This window comes from Castanea sativa, chromosome 2, assembly GCF_040712315.1.
Source record: "Castanea sativa cultivar Marrone di Chiusa Pesio chromosome 2, ASM4071231v1".
NCBI classification, from domain to species: Eukaryota; Viridiplantae; Streptophyta; class Magnoliopsida; order Fagales; family Fagaceae; genus Castanea; species Castanea sativa.
The window spans coordinates 35,024,931-35,040,435 of NC_134014.1; the positions used below are offsets into that span (position 1 = coordinate 35,024,931).

Sequence of the window (15,505 nt, forward strand, 5' to 3'; positions counted from 1 at the left end):
TTCAGAGAGAGAGGGAGGAGATGGCTACTGACCCCACTGTCCACTGCAGAGCCAGATAAGCAACAGATTAAAGAAATGAGGATTTCCTCACATGTAGAAATGATGACATGAACAAACAACCCTTGTTTAAACGTATTATGTTAGAATCCATACGGACCTTATCTGGAGTGCACTAAGGCCTAAAAACATGTAACAAAAACACAACCACCAACAATCTCCACCAACATATTTCTCAACTTTATTGGTGAAAAATATTGTCTCATCCATGATCTTGATCACATGGCCAGCACTCGCCTATTTCCTCAATTCTCATTTGTCAAGCAAAGGCATCCTCACATGGGCACTAAAGCATATAAGATATTGAGGCTGCCCTACAGGCAGGTGATTTGCAGTACTTGCCAAATTATCCAAATTAAGTAAGCATGTACAAAATAATTGGCATGGTTTATGATCCAAGCATTCCTATGATGAAAGCACCCACTAGGGTCCAAAAAAGAATGCCGACAATCCATCATATTTGTGCGTGTCAGTCTTTTGTGCTTACAGGACTGAAATGACCATCTCATGTACAAGTGACTTTATAATGCCAAATATAAAATTACACGTAAAAGTGGAAGTCGTGAATGCGATTCTATATTAAGGATAAGCGAGGTGATGATAATGAAATAACAGAGAAAAATCTATGAGCTGCTTTTGATTAGGTTGGCATAGACATGGTGGACAATCGGGTAATAGTCACGGAAATTGGAAGTGGGGACAAATTGCGCCTCAAGGCATGATCACTTTGTCCCTCTATTGCAGCCTTATTGATGAATAGTTTTGGGTTCGCGTAGCAGGTAGCATTGTGTTTGTTCCAATAGGGACAGCTTCTAGTAAGCTGTCGATTGCCATTGAAGTACATTGTAAAAAGATCGATTATAAAAAGCACAAGACTAGTAGTGGCTTTGCATTATATTCTCAAGTTGAGGCAAAATATGTACATTGCAGGAGTCTCTCGAGCTATGTTGCTTCTTGCACTTGTGCTCAGCCTAGGTTTGATGAATGGGCTGAGTGGTCATGAGGCGAAAGATGGCATTTCTCAGTTGAACACCTCATCTTCCATTCCCAAGATTCCACGTGGAAACCGTGGTCTAGCTGAAGATGTACAAGCAAGAAACACCACTTCATTTAATAAACAGCTAGTCCAAAGTAACACTGGTGGAGATAGGGGTGGAAAAGGAGGTGGAGGTGGCGGAGGTGGAGGTGGAGGTGGCAGAGGTGGAGGTGGTAAAGGTGGGGGAAGTGGTTCAGGTGGTGGAGGTAGTGGGCAAGGAGGAAAAGATAAAGGACATAGAAAGCAAAATGGTGGGGGAAGAGGCGGCGGCGGCAGCGGTGGTGGTGGTGGCGGCGGCGGCAGTGGAGGAAATGGTAAAGGTTATGGATGGGGTGGAGGAAGTGGTGGTGGGGGCGGTGGAGGAGGCGGTGGTAATGGAGGTGGAGGAGGTGGAGGTGGCGGCAGTGGTGGTGGGGGTGGGGGTGGGGGTGGAGGTGGTGGAGCAGGGGGTGGAGGTTGGGGATGGGGAGGAGGTAGTGGGGGAGGCAGTGACAAGAGTGGTTGTTGGGCTTGGGGATGTGGAGGCCGAGGAAAATCAAATGTTCCAAAGACTGATAACAATGGTAATACTTAAAAAGAGTGCACTTAGCATGGGCAAGGGCGCGTGATTTGTGAGTATTCTTGCATCATGATGATATTGAAGCACCCACAAACTCAATGCTGCTGCCTTATCTCTCCCTGTCTTTGTTTCTTTTTTTTTTTGGCTCATGTCTTGGCATTACTTACAGTAAATAATCTATTGCGTCAGTTAATGTCAAATATTCCAAAATCTTCAAGTGGGATGCCTGTTAGGCTGTTATAGAAGATAATGCTTGGTATGCATATGCGACCACACTATTGTGTGGTAAAGTATAGAATAAAAGTCTCCTATGTTTTGAATGCTTTTGAGGGTATGTTAAGTTATTATTTATTTTTTGATACTTTGTAATAAACATTTGTGTTCGCTTATAAACGATGAACTGATGAACTGCAAATTAGAACATTGTTGTAAACTTGTAATTGTGTTGGGCTGTTCTGATCGAGGCTTCAGGCCCAAAGACCATTTAGCACGAACCTCTGGCTGGCCTTAGAAATGTCCATAACCTGCTCAGATAAGTCATATAATTTTATTCTTTTTTAAGTAGTCTCTCTTTAATTTTTGTTTTTTTAAAAACTTTTTTCCTTTTAGATAAAGTAATAAAATTTTATTAAAGAAAAGGAATTACCTTTGGTATACAGGATGACATAAGATAGTCTAATGAATTGCATAATGTGTATTTCTGTTATAAGAGAGAGAGTCTACAGAGTCTAAAACACGAGATAACATTAGGATCCAATACATGTGACCACACATCATTCTCGAAAGGTCAGGAATCAGGATAATAGACAGGATCTAAGTTATGTTCTAGCAAGTGCTTATCACAATATATGTAAAACTCCAAATAGATTTAAGAATTCTGTATACTAGATTGTGGGAAAGTTGAGGAAGTGAATAATGATCTTACCAATGTTATGAAGAATGTTTTGAGGAACAAGTTGCTCAAAGTGATGGTGAGAAGGATTTTACATTCTCCGAGAACTTATAAACAGATTTAAGAGTTCTTTTATTAGATTTTGGAACAGTTGATGTAAAGAATAATGATTTCATCTCATCATGGTTATGAAGAATGTTTTGAAGAACAAGTGCCTTGCAAGTAAAGTAATTGAACCTAAACTAAAGGTTTTAAGTGGAAAGGCAGGTTGATGGTTAAAACTTAAAAGGTCAACCAAGTTAACCATTTAGGCCAACAGAATATCACATGAATGAGAAAAGGGGAAAAAAAACATATAAGAAAAATGTTATCAACTCACTCATGAATTAAAAAAAAAAAAAAAATCATATGGTCATACGACTCATGCCCCAAAAAAAACTTTCTTTCAATGTCTTAAAAGCAATTAGGTTTCTCAATGTCTCATAAAAGAAAATATATCTTTTAAAATAAAATTAGGATTCTCAATGAAATCAAGCTTCTAATAACCTAAATAAATGAGCACCAAGTATGGTAGCAAAATGACTTGTTCAGGTAACCTGCCCTGCCCCACTCATACTGGGACATGAATAAGAATGCTTGAAAAGTGAAAACAGAGCTGTCTTCAATTTATATCTCATTTCTAAATTTACAATAACCAAGTTGCTGCATAAGATTGTTGTCAAGAGGGAGAGAGAATATCTTATTTGAATAGTTTGAGATCATAAAAAAGCACCTTCAATTGTCCTATCCTAGCACTTCTTTTTCAGGACAAGTATCCTAGCACAAAGCCAATTGCACATCAACTGTAAGCAACTGCTTTTACTTTTGCTGCCTAATAACAGATTTTTTTAATTTTGTTTTTATTGACAGAGATATTAATCTTTTGCATATTACAATCCATAAATTTTCAATCTAACAAGCTTAATGGCAAGAAACCATAAAAACCCTCAGGAACCTTGTACAAACATAAAAGGATATTAGAGTCAAACCTTGCATGGTTAGATGATGAAGGGCTGAAATTGTAGCCGTTACATGCTTCTTTGCTGCAAACACCGACATTTTAAAGTCACGGCATATTTCCTGAACCTTCATTTCACTTTGTTCAGCTTTGCTTTTATTTCTCGGATCTTATACATGAGTTCCTGCTTGGCAGAAGACAAAACAATTATCTAAAAAAAGAAAACATAGACAGCCCCAAGCAAAGACAAGAAATGCCAAATACGGAATTACAAACCTTAATCATGCAAACAAACCACTATGCTTAAAATAGACAAACGTTCATCAGTGCAACAAATTTTGCTGAAAATTCGAGTAGACATTTAATACCTCAAATCTAAAGACAAGACCTCCACCACACACATACCAGAAGCAATCTGTTCCTTGGATTTGGTTCCTGAATTACTCTGAAGCCACAGAAGCTGAGCCAAAATTTAAAAAAAAAACAAAAACAAAACACTAAATATAAAGGTATAAAGCATATTTTTTAAGAGCATGAACATTTTGCAGGTATATTAGAGTGGTTGCAAATGTAAGTTTTATTGCCCTACTGAGTTCATTATCCTAGTTGAATGATTCTTCAAATTCCTTTATATCTTACTTCAGAAGTTTGGAATTCTATAGAAATGTGAGTTTAACCAAAGCCTCAGCTCTGTGATAGAATGGCAAATCCGAATGGCAAATCCCAATCAAAGAGTGTGATCCAGTCCAAATACTTTTGATAATTGATAGATTAAGTCATCAAAAGATAAATTGGCAAGGATACATGATCTTTTGACAAACAGCTGCCAATATTCCAGCATCCACTATGAATCTCACTGTGTTTCTTTTGCATGAGTGGCTCAACACCAGATAAAGATGCAACCCACACAATTGATCAGGCCCTAAAACTCTATAACTTTTGTAGTTTCTATATTAAGTTTAGTCCTTACTCTTATGTTTTTTAGGCATAGGCATAGTGTTTTTAAAAATTATTTCACGTTGGGAAAGAAATTTTTTTTTTTTTATTTGGTAAGTTATGCATGCATTCATTTTAGGGTAACATTTGTATGCCATTAATTATGAAAACCTGAACCAACCCAGCATACACAAGCCAACTCAAGGGCAAGTAAGGGTAGAAGTACAGCCAGAGCTGGCTTAGGGCCAAGTTTTTACCTTGGATTGAACCAGAGATAAGCATAGCCTGCCCTAGTTTTATCCCTACCGCAAACATAAATAATTATCTAAAATTACATGCCAAAATAGATTTGGATGTTTCAAGGAGAAAAACTGCCCTTTCCAGCATAAGCATAGAGTATCTTTTAAGCAGTTCATCAACACTTTATAAGGCATATAGAATACTAAAATCAACTAACAATCAAAGCCCCCAAGAGGCAATTGATCTTAATTATTCGTGGTCTCATAATAGCAAAAATAAGGGGATCCACTGCAGTAGCACCATTTGCGAAGCAATCATATACACCTAAAAACTATAATGATCTGTCTCAAAATTGGTAATAACTGCTACTGGTGTACATAAAAATGTATCAGATCCCCAACATATAATTACATCCAAAGCCACATTATAATGGTTTCAACTTACAAGGACCAAAGAGACGGCGAACTTACATTACACCCTAAAAAGAGTATATCTGTTTCTGAATTTATATGCACACAGCACAGCACACTTTCATGTAGATAAATAAAAGAAATTACTGGTGGTACTCCAGCCTGATGAGAGAGCTCAGCTGCTGCTAAAGCTACGAAGGGTGTAAGTTTCAGGGTATTTTGGGATGCCACATAAAAGTGCAGGATAAGCCTGATACTAGTGAGGCATACAACAGGGGATTTTGAAAATGGTACTAACTCATTAAAGTCATCAGCTCCTAAAACACTATAAAGTATATGCACCAGAGGATATTAGACTGTATGATCCTAAATTAAGCACATGTTCCAAGAAATCATATACAAGGGAAAATTCCACAGTGTAAGTGCATCAACAATACCTACAAGCCGCAAAATAAAACTTACAACAGACCACATATAAAATTGTCTTAGATAAGATATCATATATAACAATTACCATTAGGACATCTGTTAAAGGATATCAAGAAATCTCCAGAAAAGATATATGTCAAAATCGTCAGCCAAAAGGTCATCTTTCCTGACCCCACCAGTAGTAGAACACAATTCAAAGCGATAGTTCAGAAAAAGACGCTAACACCAGCACCCTCCCCCCAAAAAAAAGGTTGGAGGGGGGGGGGGGGGGAGTGAATGCTAGCAATTGCTCTGTCAGCAATACGTGGAGGGATTTGTAAAGACTTGAACATCTCATCATGTGTTGGCTTTCAAAGCTTTAGAAGGAGGGTAAAATTTCAATACTGGGATTCCTTACTATCCTAAGAGGTCCTAGAGAATGCAAGGGCTGCACCTGGAATACCGAAAGCACACCAACTGGATGGTAGACACAGACACTACCCCATGGACTCTCAAGCAGTCATGCATAGAAGTTTCAATCTTGCATATACATTAGACCTGCATCCTTAACATAGTCATGTCACATTTTGCTTTTTTTTTTCTTCAATCTTCTAGATGTTTCTCTTTAACCACTCATATGTATGTTGAGATTAAGACCACCTTCACATTACACAATTAAGACACATAAAACAAGCAAGGGCTACACAGAGCTGTATGATCAAAGATACACATTGATCGTTCATTTATGAACAAGCCTGGATGAAGGCAAGCAGCATCAGCAATTAAGTAGTTGGCTGCAACAGTTAAGCAGCCTTAACCAACATTCTGTAGATGACTCTGCTTCTAACATGGTCCTTATACATTTAGTGGATTGGAATATAGTGTGTTCCCCAATTGCCAATGGAGGTTTGGGGTGGACAAGGAACCTTTAACCAAACTCTATTGGGTAAGTGGCTATGGCATATTTGGGAAGAAGAAACCCACTTGTGGAGATGGGTAGTAGCAATAAAGGAGATAGGGTTGATTCAATTAACTCGTTCTTAGAGATGGGAAGTGTCTGGATGCTTCAATTAACTCGTTCTTAGAGTGTCAAAATGAAGGCAATTTAAGGTATTCGAATGTTAGGTATAATAGACATTTTAATGATTGTGGAGTCGGTTGATTCTATGCTCAAACTATAATACTCCAATGCACCAAGGAGATGAGGTTCTTATTAAAATGTGATGGCAATTGATTGGAAATGGAATTTTGATGTTTTTTTTCATAGTATGCTATTTTGCAAGCCCCAAGTGACATTTATTTTCTAGGGAATAGCATTTGCTGTGCCAAGGCTCCAAAGCAGGTTGCATTCTTTATGTGGACAACAGCTTGAAAGAAGATTTTGAGTATTGATAATCTCATTAAGAATAAAATCATGCTAGTAGATTTATTTTTAATGTGGAGGTGCAATGGGGAGACTATGGATCATTTGTTGCTTCATTGTGATCTTGCACATGCTTGGTGGAGCTTTTGTGTGTGAGTAGGTTCTAATGAATGATGCCAAAAAGAGTATTGATCTACTGTTTAGTTGGAGGAATGAAATCATGCTTTGTGGAGCATGGGGAGACTATGGATCATTTGTGGCTTCATTGTGATCTGCACATGCTCTATGGAGCTTTTGTGTGTGCATAGGTTCAATGGGTGATGCAAAAAAGGTTAATTGATCTACTGTTTGGTTGGAGGAATTGGTTTTGAAAAATGCTCTTCCACTATTTAGATTTTAATCCCTTATGCCTAATGTGAATATTGTGAAGGGAAGTAGGGAACGGAATTATCACAATTTTGAAGATGTGGAAGCTCCAGTGATGTTAGTGATGTTAATGAAGACATCCTTTATTAGATCATAACTTGAGTGGTCCATTGTGTTGGATCTTAGTGAAATTAGTTCCATTGTAGAGTTCATTGAGTCTCTTTCGTTTGCTTGTAGTTCTTTAGGCTATCTCATGCATTTGCTATGTACATAATATAGTCTTTTTCTTCAATATATTATATTACCTATAAAAAATGTTTAATTTGTGATCAATTAGAAATAACCTCATAATGATAAATCAATTAAATGTTATGAGTGGCATTCTTTCCACTTATCTCTCCATTTATAAGTTGTTTCCTTCCCTCTTTTGATTGAAATAACTTTTTCTGTTTATTTCCTTTCCCTTCCTATATTACTTATCTTATGTTGAGTCATTTGTGATGTATTGTTTACTCTCTTTTTATCATTGTCTTAAATATCTCTTCCATTTTCTTCATCTGGTGTCACAGTTGAGTCTTCAAGTTTATTGCAGGATTAATTTCTTTTTGATTCATTGTTGCAGGGGCTGGAGGGATAGAGAGAATTAAGGTGGACAGAATTGGAAGGCCAGAAGGTTAAGTTAAAAATAAAAAGAAATGGAGAAAACGGAAGATTGATAGGTTGTGGGGACCTTATTCATAATCTTCATTCTTCAATATAAATATCTGATCTTAAAGCAAATTTTTTGTCTTTTGTTTAAATTTCTTACACTCCTTCATCCTCAATGGACTTAGAATTGGATCACTGTAATAGCTTCTCTCAGTGTATGGCATTTGGCGCCCACATGCAATATGCTCCAGCTTGAATCATAGCCAAAGGCAGAAATAAGTTTACCATTACTAGAAAATTTGCTTGAGTAAATGAGTATTTACCAAAGAAATATATGCACCAGAACACAAAACTTAATGCACATATAAATATGTGAAAAATAACATACCCATAGATTCAGATATTTTTTGCTAGATCCAGAGTCATATATATTCAAATCTCAAAAACGAAAACATAAATATTAATTAAGGACCATTGAGGTGAGACACGAACCTTGTTTACTTCATTGCCTACGGAATATGGCAATAAACACAAACAGCAGCTTGGGAGGCAACAGAGAGAGAGTTCCAAAATTCTGTATCCTTAGAGAAAAGCAAATAGTAAGAGATGTCCAAGTACATGTTGCTCTTGTGAGAATACAAGTAGTTCATCCATACAGTTACAACAGCAGCAGTGCTGAATCAAAACAAGCCACATATATGGCACTGCCTCAAGAAGAAACTATATAGCACATAGAATATACCATCTTATGATCCTCACAGATTAAGCAAAAATTGTAGAAAATTTTAAATTGTTTCTTGAGCAGAATTTACATCAATCATACAATCACACAACTGATACTTTTCATCAGAGTTTTAGGGGTTCCAATGTTGAATAAGAATATATTATAGAACATTGAAACAACTTTTAATTCATGATAAAAATGAATTTATGGTGTTCTTTCAAGTCAACAATGTTACATTCACCAAAACAAAACAAAAAAAAGTCAACAGTGTTACAAAAAATTCAGGTATGCATTACAAAAATTTTCAGATGCATAGGAACTGGTCCATGCCATCAACTTCATCAGTAGTATTAACACTCTTATTTCTCACACTAACTAGAATGAATCAATTCCGCTCCCCAGGTACCTACGCCAGAGGGCTACAAGGCGGAGTGAAAAATAAAGATCTCATAAATGGGGTTGATTATCAATATCAAATTAAGACTATTGTTATACAAAAGCTGTCCTGATGAGGACAATATGTTAAAAGAATTGTTCCAAAAAAATCCATTACTGACTGTAATTCCTCTGCCATAGCCAATAATCACCCAGGGTATGCATTTTCCATCTTCTGTGAGTTCCAGTGACCATATAGGAGAAATTTTGTACTACGGTAAAGAAAAGCAACCAAATCATATCCAAAAGACTTCATTTTACTTACAAGGTCCAGGACATGCTCATTCCTTTCTTGGGAACGAAGTACATACTTAAGCAGCTGGTTGCAAATTCGTGGTGTCAACATGAAACTAAAGGAACACATTTATCGCCAAGTCCAGGTTTCCTTCTTGAGAGACAGCAAATCAATTGAACACAACTTGGGGGAGTGACAACGACCTTGTACTCCTCAAGAACAGAAAATATTGTCCTAGCTTTGTTTACTCTTCTTGCCTGACACAAGCCAATGAGCAAAATGGTATATGGCCCTAAATCAAAATCTTTCTTTTTAAAATCCCTTTCAAGTAAGCCTCAAATAGCCTTTTCTGCTTCTCCTTTCTCAAAATGTTCCTCTACAGCTTTTATGGCTTCCTCTTCACTGCCAGGAAGGTTCCTCAGATACTTTAACCAAAGACTAAAGGCTAATGAAACCTTATTTTTCCTGCATAAACAGGTCATAAGTGATTTATAAACTGCAAAGCTAGGCATACACCCATTCCTCTCCATTTGATCAAAGACCCCAAATGCATCCGCTTCTCAGTCAAGCCTTTGAAGCCCATCTATAAGTGTTCCACATGTAACAGAATCGGGAGAGAGCCCTTTAAGTTGCAGGTCCTTGAAGAGCTTGAAAGCACCATTTATATTCTCAGCCTTGCAAAAGCCATTGACCCGAATGTTGTAGGTTGTTATGCAGGTACAACTCCACTATCAGCAAGCTGCATGAGAAGCCTGTAGGCCTTAAAAATCAATCCTGAGTTGCACAATTGCTCCACCATGGTTTGGAGGCGGGCTTTATCAAGAACCTGATTGGCACCTTGAGAAAACCAAAGAAATGAGGAAGGATTTCACCCTATCTCCATTTTGAAGAACAAAAGATGAGCTTCCTCAAGCTCACCAGCCTTACAAAGGCCATCAATAAGAGCATTGAAGATTATGATAGAAGGAACACAACCAACCTTCTCCAATCTCCATATCCTTGAATATCTGTTTTGCCTCACCAACTAGCCCATTCCTACACAAACCACAAATGAGAATGGTGTAAGTGCAGGCATCAGGGAAGCAACCATTCTTTGAAATCTCAAGTCAGAGAGACTGAGCCTTATCCAAAAAACCCAAATCACAAAACCCTTCAATCAAAGCATTGTAACAATAAGTATCAGGAACCAAATTCCTTTTGGTCATCTCATAAAACAAATTCAACGCCTCCTTAACCCTGCCCGCATCTGACAACCCCAAATTATTATAGTGTTCAAAACAACATCCGGCTCAAAATCTTGCTCCATCACAACATTGCTTCGTCATATCTCTTGGCTTTAAACACACCATCAATCAAACAACTATTCCCATTGACTGCAAGATCATATCCGTCCTTCTCAAAGCTTTGTAAAAGCCCATAAGCCTCATCAATCCTACCTAACTTACAGAACCCATTAAGCAAAAGCATTGTAAGTAATGACATCAGGACAATGCCCACGCTCATTCATGATATTCAACAATCTAGGCGCGCAAAATACCCCTATGAGTCATTTCATCAAATGTCATTTCATCAAACAATTGGAGTGCATCCTAAAGTGTTGCTAGTTTTACTAGCGTCAATCAAAATGCTATAAGTAGCATATTGGGATGACAAAGGGAACGTGTGAAGGATAAGAGAATCAGAGCAAGTGCTACGGACGCGTTTAGTTCGGAAAGCAGATGAAGAAGCCGAAACCCAGTTAAGGATTTGGGATTTGTTGGAGGATAGAAGCGACAATGTGGGACGAGATATGAGGAGTGAGCGTACCAACGCGGGTTGTTTATTGAGGATGGAGAGGACTAGATTGGAAATAGTAGTGATGGGATGGTCGGATCTCGGTTTGGAGGAAGAGAGTTGAGAGTTTCATCTTCGCCGCCGTGAACATACTCACCTCCTCTCTTACTGATTATCATCTTCGCCAACCGCCGCCGCGTCGTACTTCTCCAGAACGCGCGCTCCTCTCCTGGCCCAACCCGGCTCCGGAGGTTGTGGATGGGTCGAGCCCAGAGTAGCCGTAGGCAGAGTGTTTGTATTGAAATTGTGGTAGAGAAAAAGAGAAGTGAATTAGATTTTGGCTAAATTGCCTTTTTTTTTTAATTAATTTTTTGAATTTTTTTAGTTTAAGAGAATCTGAACAAAGCAAAACTGTGTCGTTTTGGGCCCTATGGGGCTTTTTTTTTTTTCTTTTCTTTTTTTTTTTTGTGTTATGAAGATTAACTGGCCGGACGTCTCAATTGAATAAATTCGAAAATTTTAGGTTAGAAGATTTAATTAAATCATATAATTTATATATATATATATATAAACCGAAATATCTAAAACTTCCACAATTTTTCACGTCAATATAATATTTAAATAAAATGTATTTAAATAAAATTATTATATTATTTAAATAAAATTATTTTTGTTTAGTCCAAACTTAACAATGAGTGAAATTCTATCTCTTTAATACGTTCAATTTAAACTCAAACTCATCATTATCATATTTTTTTAAACAAAATTTTTTTTTTTAAAGAAGACATGCTACTACGAAAAGAGAATACTATACACTATTTTGCTACTATTAAAACATAAAAACCCTAGAACTCTTTCCTTTCCCTAAGAATGGCATCTATTTCAACCTGGTGAAGACCTTCGTAGAATATGCATGGAACAACTATTCGCCAACAAGACACTTGATGCTAACCAAGCTATAAGGCACAAGAAAGTGCAAGACCTCCTAGATGATACTCATCAAAGCAGTGAGGCAGTAGATATTGGGAGAGCTGCTTTCAAGACCACACTTAATCTATTATGAAACATCATTTTTTCGATGGATTTGGCTAACCCCAACTCTGACACAGCTATTAATGGACTTTGACGCATGTTTGAAGAACTCACCATCCATTGAATAAAAAATCATTTATTTGATGATTCTTCATGTTTTTTATTTATTTATTTTTTTTATCCTTTTGATTTTGTAGGTTTCTTAGGAACACAACCTAACAGGTAAGAGAATTGGTAGTTGTTTTTATCTAATTTTTCTTTTAGGTGCAATAATGTTTTACAATATTCCTCACTTAATGTCACATATAATTTGGTATATAGAGTACATAATCTCTGTTTTCTAATTCTTTAGTTTGATCTCGAAAGCATGTGCATATTTATGATTCCTTTTTGTGGTAATAAGTTTCCACAATTTATGTCAGAATATCCTCATTCCTCCGTTGTAAGTATCGAATTTAAATTTTAAAAAAAAATCATTTAAACTAAAATTTTTACTTATCAAATTTTATGTTAGAATATATTCATGAACTTTGAGGTTTGTAAGATTTATTGTTGAAGTTTGTGAAAGTATTTGGTTATAATTTTTTTTATTATGCAAATTTTTACTTATCAATTTTTATATTAGAATATATTCATGAACTTTGAGGTTTGCAAGATTTATTGTTGAAGTTTGTGAAAGTATTTGGTTATGATTTTTTTTATTACCCATCTTTGTAGATTTGAATTTTGATTTAAATTATGAAATATGTTATTAGTAACTCCTCTTTTCTTTTTTCTTTTCTTTTCACTTTTTTTGTTAAATATGGTCATCAAACAAGTTATGATTAATTGATTAATGATCAATGTGATTGACCAGAATTTTATATTACTTTATTGTCAATTCATTAATATCAAAGGTTCTCTCTCTCTATTGGTGTTGGCGTAGATTTTTTTTATTACCCATCTTTGTAGATTTGAATTTTGATTTAAATTATGAAATATGTTATTAGTAACTCCTCTTTTCTTTTTTCTTTTCTTTTCACTTTTTTTGTTAAATATGGTCATCAAACAAGTTATGATTAATTGATTAATGATCAATGTGATTGACCAGAATTTTATATTACTTTATTGTCAATTCATTAATATCAAAGGTTCTCTCTCTATTGGTGTTGGCGTGTGAGTGTATTCTCTTATCTCATCCGCCTTCCCCTATATATGTGTGTGTGTTTCTCAAAAAAATTAAAAAAAAAAGGTTCTCTCTCAAAAGAAGAAGAAGAAGAAGAAGAAGAATAGGTTAATTCAGTTTCATTTTTAAAAAAATAGCAATGTATAGATCTTATGAAGTTAGTCATGCAACTATTATGCATAATTAATAATGTAATTTTTTTTTAGTGAAGTAGCTACTGCTGTGTGGGAACTACATAAGTATTTAGATTCCTTTTCTCCTTAAGGGCTTTGATTATGGTTCTTTTTGTCGACTTTGGTATTTCTTTGCATTTTGGTTCCTTTACAAAATGGCCATCAATTTTTGAATTATTTATTTGTTTTTATTGGTAATACGAGTTCCTACTGCTTAGAATGGTTCACATCCCCATGGTAAGGTCGTTTCTACTCACTTGGTAGGGATTAAAAGCTCTTTGTTGTTTTACATATACTTACCAAACTTTATCATGTTCGTTGGCTTAGTCAATTTGTAATATATTATGTTATTTGTTTGTTGGGCCAAGCTTGGTTTTGATGTAGGTAACGCAGCTGGACTTGAATTTGAATCTAAGGGTATAATTCCTATTCAAGAACTTCAACTTAATCTATCCAATGAATTTGACTTATGTTGTTTGCAATTTTTTTTAAATACAAGGATAGTAATGCCTAATGATTTGTTAAGTCACTGAGGGAGCAAAGGAAAATGCAATCTTCTAATCTTAATGCTATTAGTTTTCTATTTGTATTCAATTTAAAGATGTGCATTTCAAAATTTTATCAGGGATATGTGCGTGAGAACCCAAAAATGGATGATTTTATTGATGATAATTCAAAAATCTCATTTGGTCACCGTTTGATAGTTATATCAAATGAACTTTATGAGGTATGCCATGTCTCATCTTGCTACCATTTTTATGTTCATTCTACTGCACATCCCTAAGCTAACATATACATCATCTTTTAATTTGTTTTAAATCATTCTAAATTAAAGTAATGTTTCATGCCTTTGTAGTCAACCAAAGAAAGTTGCAATGGTGATCATGTGAATTTAAATGAGAGCAATATATATTGTGCATCAGATATTCAAACCATTGATGAAGTCAGAGGGTCTACCACTTTCTAATATGCTTAAATATATCCTTATTATTAAGCTATGTGCATGTGAGGTAGCACAATTTCAAGCTGCACCTTTTGCCAACACAAATTTTTTTAAACTTCACTTTTTCTTTAGGAACAAGATATTCAAATAAGTACTCATTAAATGATCTACTACCTTTTTAGGAATATAATTATGTGCTCTCTACTGTGTGGACTAATGATAAGTCTATTAGAGAAGCCCAAAATGTAATATCAACTTTCTCATTATTTTTATTTTTATTTTTTATGAGAGTAGACCACAAACTAGAGAAGTTCTCTTCTATTCAAAATTTACTATCAACTTTCTTCTTCTTCTTCTTCTTCTTCTTCTTCTAGACAAGCACGTCATGTCACGGGTTTTTCTGTTTAGATGGAGGATGTTCCAGTCCATTATTTTGCTGTTTATCAGGCAGACATGCCTGTATCTTACTAAAATTCAAAGTCTTCTTTCTCCAAAAAAAAAAATTTCTTCTCTTTCAATTTATAAACATCTCACACAATTTCATTAGCCAACTTCGTATTAGCCGAAATCATACATGTCTAATGTTGTAACGTAGAATTAGCAAAAATGTCTATTTTGGTGCAGAGGTTTGTATGTAATGTTTCTTATTGGCAGCTTTATGGACACCGAGAAAATGCTCTATTAGCTTGAACTCACATGTGACATGTCTATAACAAAAATTACTCAAAGAAGAGGTAAACCCGTGAAGCCTCTGAAACTCTAACAACTTTCCACATCAGCACAATATTTAAATAAAATTGTCATTTTATTTTTTAAAAAATTATTTTTGTCTAGTTCAAACTTAACAAGGAGTGAAACTCTATCTCTCTAACAAGTCCAACTTAAACTCAAACTTATAATTATCATTTTTTTTAAACATATTTATTTTTGCTTAATCAAAACTTAATAAGGAGTGAAACTCTATCTTTCTAATAAGTTCAACTCAAACTCAAACGTTAGTAATTTATATAAAAACAAAAATTATGATAGGACTAAAAAAAACAAAGAAAAAAAGAGACTCGCATTGAAAATAGGACTCAAAAAAAAAATTTATGTTAGATTAAGAAAAAGAGA

General features: G+C 35.4%; 1 pseudogene; it reads right to left on the bottom strand.

Moving 5' to 3' along the window:
- Positions 1 to 8,884: 8,884 nt before the first annotated feature.
- On the bottom strand, positions 8,885 to 11,208 carry LOC142625264 (uncharacterized; annotated as a pseudogene).
- Positions 11,209 to 15,505: the final 4,297 nt, after the last annotated feature.